Genomic DNA, 6,000 nt, shown 5'->3' with positions numbered 1-6,000 from the left:
ACAATTTTGACAGGTGAAATTCTTCCATCAACAGTTCAGAAGTGGAGGCGAATAGGCTTTTCGAAGGGGGCAAAAATCATAATGATTTTTGCATGATTCTCGCTTAACATTTGAAAAGAGCCTAATCCAAAACGTAAATATTAAGGTTTCCATCCAAGTTTCCATCTACATATAAATAAAAGATATTTTAGTTACTAGATAAAGATTGTCGCTGTCGTCGCTGTCATCTTTTGCTGGCGAGGATAGGGGAGCTAAATGTCAAAGAAGAAAAATCCATACGATTTGACAGCTTGGTACCCAACATGTTCCGGACAGCAGAACAAAGGGAACCGAAGCGACAATCTTTATCTAGTAACTAAAATATTGTACACTCAGAAATATATTTAAACTAAATAGGTTAAAAGTCATACTAAATGGCTATTCGCCTGGTTGACCCCATACTCGTATTTGATTCAACAATACCGGGATAGTATAACTTTGAAAAAATCGTGAATTAGTATAAATAGGATTTATTGTTATTAAGATTATCCTGCCGTATAATTTTGGATCCAAAATTTGTAGGTTATGTTGTTGTTCTTAATTCACTTATAAAATGATTTAAATAAAAATCAAAGAAAAAAAATATATTTATCTTTTTATTCATTTTTGGTAATGTAATATACAATACATATTTCGAGCCATTTTCTGGCTAACTTTAAAGCCGTCTCTTTATCGTGGAAATTTCGGCGTTGTTGTACGACACACACGTCATCAATGCGTTTGACCGGATTATTAATTTCGTTACCAACCTTTCGTTAGCATAGTCACTCCCCAACTTAACCGCAGCTATTTGGCAGCTCACCTCCGGTGCGTTCCCCGAATCCGTATTGATGATTTCCGAAAATGCGTGGTCGTTTTGCGAATGTCTTAGGCTGCCACCAAGGTTTTCAGTGTTACGCCGGCTGCCCCATGAAGTTGATTAGAGATCCTGTTGAGTGTGGAACTTTCATGTATTCTGCACTTTGCGTACATGATTCCGGATCGCTTGAGAACAGATGATGCAACGCAAGCGCCCCGCTCAGACCTTATTTGGTATTCCGGCACTTTGTAACTCGGCGGAAGTTTTGCTTGGAACATGTTTGAGGGTTGAGGAGTGGTTGGGCGATGAAACAGGTTATATCTTCCCGGTGGAAAGCAGCATCCAAGCTGATGGTAAACAACAGTGTCGAGCGTCGCGAATTGCAGCCGTAAAACGTCCTCTGGAAATGCGTGATTTGGTATTTGATCATTTTTCACAGCCGATCTAAAAGAAAAGGTCAATTTAAATGAGTGTACACATATTTTACAAAAATGCTCACTTTCTCACCTTTTTGTAGGCCTCAAATGCTGTTGTATTAAATAATTAATTAATTGAAAAGTGTACGGTACGAATGATGTGGACCACGCGCTAGAAGAAAATATTAAATTCTGCAAAAGACAGAATACTAGCAACATATATTTCTACGTTAATTCCGCTTAGTTTAAATTATAATCATTGATAGTATAAATTTTTACACTAGCTTAGTATAACTTTCAGAAATGACGGAAAAGTTTAATTTAAAACCATTCTCGGATTAGTTTTATTTCAGAGTGTACATGGATTTCCCTATTGGACCCGACCGTTCGAAATAGTCGCTCCTTGAACGGTCGTTGAAATCGCCGTTTTCACCTTCACACCCATCCTCACAGTAAAATCTGTCAAAACTGACAAGTCCGCAACATGCTTTTTGCTGGTTCCCTCGGACTTCTCTTTCTTTTTCCGATGTTTTGACATCTGTTTTGATAGACAAGGAGCAAAAAACTAATAAAATAGGCAGAGCTATGCGTTAACACGTCTTTATTGAACGGGAGATTAGGTAGAAGTAACAGAAATGAAAATTTTATTATCCATGGCATATTGCGTTTCTAACAATTAAGTTGCTATTAGTAACATGTTGATCGGTTGCCAACTCAACACCTCCGCTCAACCGAATAGTCCTAGTTTGTTTCGCAGATATTCGAACGGTCCTTTAGCTAAGCCCTTTGTGAAAAGATCAGCGACTTGCTCGGATGTTGGCTTGTAGAGTATTTTGAAGAAACCATCATGAATTTTCTCTCGAATAAAGTTGTATCGAATGTCGATATGTTTCATTCGTTTGTGATCCCTTGGTTCTTCAGCAATCCGGATGCAAGCTTGATTGTCCTCGATTAGTGGTATTGGATTAATGAATGCAACTTCAAGCTCCTCGAGCAGATTCTTGAGCCAAATGGCATCGCATGCAGCTTGACTCAAAGAAATGTACTCGGCCTCCGTTGATGAAAGTGACACAGTTGCTTGTTTTCTGGTCATCCACGAGACGGTACTTCCAAACACTTGAAAAACATTTCCGGATATTGATCGACGATCATCTGTGTCATTGCCCCAGTCGGCGTCGGCGTATCCTATAAGCGGCTGTACTTCTTTTTCCTGACGATAAACCAAACATAGATTGATGGTTCCTTTCAGGTAGCGTAATATGCGTTTCAAGTGACACCAGTGGACATCAGCTGGAGCAGATTGAAATTTGCTAAAGAAATTCACAGCAGCACTTATGTCTGGTCGCGATGTAAGTGCCAAATATATCAAGCAACCTATGAGTTCCCTGTACGGCTTGGTTGTTAGTTCTTGATGTTTTCTACTTTCCAATTTTAAATTAGATTCCAACGGAGTTGCCACAGGTTTGCAGTCAGCCATGCCGAACTTTTGAAGCAGATCAGCAATATATTTAGGTTGGCTTATTTTCATGGATTCTACGCTACGGGTTCGGTCTACCTTAAGTCCAAGGAAAAACTTCAACTCACCCATATCGGACATCTCGAACTGCTTCGAAAGTTTCCGCTTGAGTCTATGCACTAGGTTTATTTCGTCCGAGACAAGGATGATATCATCAACATACAACAGAACTAAATTAATGATTTCGTGTGTGTTACTTCTACGTGAAGTTAAACGATTTACAATGATATGGAAATGCTAATATCATCTTCCAAACTTGGACGTACATGTTCATGATAGCATTAGAGGCGAAAGTATAGAATTGATAGTTCCGTTAGGATACGGCAGGCATGAAGAATGTTTTTATAGAAGTCTATTTGAAAGCGAGCGGAGGGCAATATTTGTGATGGCACATATCGCACGACCTTCCTTCTGCCAAGCTCCCTTCATACGGGAGCTTGGCATGAACATGTACGTCAAGTTTGGAAGATGATATTCCATATCATCTAACAGAAGGTAAACGACAGATCCACCCGTCCTCAAGTAGTACAAATAGGTATCCACTCCGGAGCGCTTGAAACCGAGCTTTGTTACAAAGGAATGGAATCGATTATTCCAGCTCCTCGGGGCTTGCTTTAGGCCATACAGTGCTTTCTTGAGACGACAAACGAGGCTTGGATTCTTGCAATCGAGACCTTCGGGCTGTCGCATACATATTTCTTCCTTCAGCATGCCGTTGAGGAAAGCAGTTCGAACGTCCATCTGGTGGACATGGTACCCCTTCTCGTTCGCCACCACCATAAGTGTCCTTACTGTGGTGATTTTAGCTACAGGTGCGTACGTCTCATCAAAATCGAACCCTTTCCGTTGTAAATAGCCTTTCGCAACCAACCGCGCTTTGTAGCGATCAACATTTCCAGCTTCGTCACGCTTCACCTTGAAAACCCATTTGCATTCTACAAGGTGTTTTCCCGCCGGCTTCTGAACGAGTTCCCACGTATCGTTCTTCCGGATTGATGCTAGTTCACTATCTATAGCGGATTTCCAATGATCCCAGTCGCTTCGCTTTTTCAGTTCTTCAATGGTTGTTGGTAAGTCCTCAACGAACGCCTCCGCATTCAATGCGAAAGCCATTATTGCATCACCATCAGTTGTTGAATCTTTAGAAGAACCTGCGAAACATTCACTGCCAGTATTTGTTTCAAAACTTGTAATGAAATCAAAAAACTTACCGGGGATTTTGCGCTCCCGTTCGCTTTGCCTTGTGGACGCTACTGCAGGGCAGTTTCCACTATCTGATTGCGAAGGGAGCGCGCCGGTTGCTTCCTCATATTCTTCATCGTCGGCAGATTCGCTATCCCTGAACGATTCGATCTCGGGTAAAGCTGGATCCAGAGGAACAGCAGTGACTTCATCCACAACATATTCGCCAGTGTCGTTTTCCGATTCGTAGAATACACGTTCTGGTTCATGTCTCTGCTTCACTTTCTTACTTTCGTCGAAGATAATATCCCGGGATGTAAAAACTGTTTGCTTCCTCGGATCCCAAATTCTGTATCCGTTAGTGGTGTATCCTACCATTAGATTCTTTTCGCTTTTTGGATCCAGTTTCCCACGCTTCTGCTTTGGTACCCAGATGAAGGCAGTTGAACCGAAAACACGCATCCTATCTACGTTCGGCTTTCTTTTGTACCACATTTCATATGGTGTCTTTCTTTCTTCCAGAGCAGCTGTTGGACTTCGATTAATAATATAGGCAGCAGTGAGGACAGCTTCACCCCACATACTCTTCGGCAAACCAGAATCTTGCAGCATGGATCGAGACTTGTCTAACAGAGTGAGATTTAGGCGCTCCGCCACACCCTTCTGCTGCGGACTATACGGAACGGTTGTCTCCGTATACCTTCCGTGCGACAAAAGTTCTTGAACGATTTTCCAGTATACTCCCCGCCATTGTCGCATCGGAGTCTCGACACCCGTGTACCAAAGAAAGACGTTACCTGTGCACAAAATTGTTCAAATTTTTCCTGCACCTCATCCTTTGATTCGAGCAAATAGACCATTGTAAAATCATTACTAAAATGGCTGTAGTCGTCCATGAATGACACATAATAGCGCTTACCGTTCCACGTTGTAGGAATGAACGGTCCACACACGTCAGAGTGGATGAGCTCCAACGGTCTAGATGAACGTCTATCTACTGCGTTGTTGAACGGTTGTCTTGTTTGTCTACCTGCCAGGCAAATTTCACACAAACACCGATCAGGCCAATCTTGAATTTTCGATTCCGTCTCGATCATCTGATGCTTCCATAGGCTCTTCAGGTTCGACTCCCCCAGGTGGCCATACCGTCGATGCCATAATTCAAAGTTTTCATTCTTCGTTGTCATTGCACTTGCTGAATTCTTGCTGTCACGGTAACAAATATCCAAAGCATAGAGTTGGCCTGATCTATGCCCCACGCACACTACTTGCTTATCCTTCTCGATGGTCACTCTTCCTCCAGCAATCGTTACGCGCATCCCGTTGTCTTCCAGCCGACGGACGGAAAACTGCAACTCAGGCGCGTACAGAACATCTTTAATTACCGATGGCCACTTCTTACCATCGACCACCATATTTATACGGATAGTGCCGGCAAATTCTGCTACGATGATTTGTCCGCACTTGGCCACTGAAATCGACACTTTCCGAACCAGCGAATGCAGTTCACCGAACAGACTCTTGTCTTTTACCATGTGATCTGTCGCACCCGAATCTAGAAACCACTCGATTCGCTTGCTCGATATAATAGTAGGCGCCAAGAATACACTGTTGTCCGTGGTAACAATGAATGAAATTTCACTTTCGCATGTGGCATGTGCCTTAGCTTTGAATTTGCGGTTAACCTTTGCATTCAATTTTGAATTTCTTTCGCGGCTCTTACCATCTGTCGGTCGGTAATCGGGACACTCTGTGCGCTTACGACCGAATCTTCCACACTCGTAGCATTTAAAGCCGCTGATCTTTCCAGCAAACGCCGACTCACCTGTGTTATCCTCTGTGTGATTCATTTGGTTCGCTCGTTTGGCTGATTCGTCTAACAACCGCTTCTTCACGTATTCTAATGTTAGCTGGTCCGGTTGGATGGTTTCCAAAGCCGTAATTAAAGCATCGTACGATTTCGGCAGCGACAGCAATAACTGGCAAACGACATCTTCCTCCTCGATTTTGACACCGGCTGCTTTCATTTCTCGTAGCACTTTCTCGAA

Source organism: Armigeres subalbatus, chromosome 3, assembly GCF_024139115.2.
Source record: "Armigeres subalbatus isolate Guangzhou_Male chromosome 3, GZ_Asu_2, whole genome shotgun sequence".
In the NCBI taxonomy this organism is placed as follows: Eukaryota; Metazoa; Arthropoda; class Insecta; order Diptera; family Culicidae; genus Armigeres; species Armigeres subalbatus.
This window is presented reverse-complemented; position numbering follows the sequence as displayed.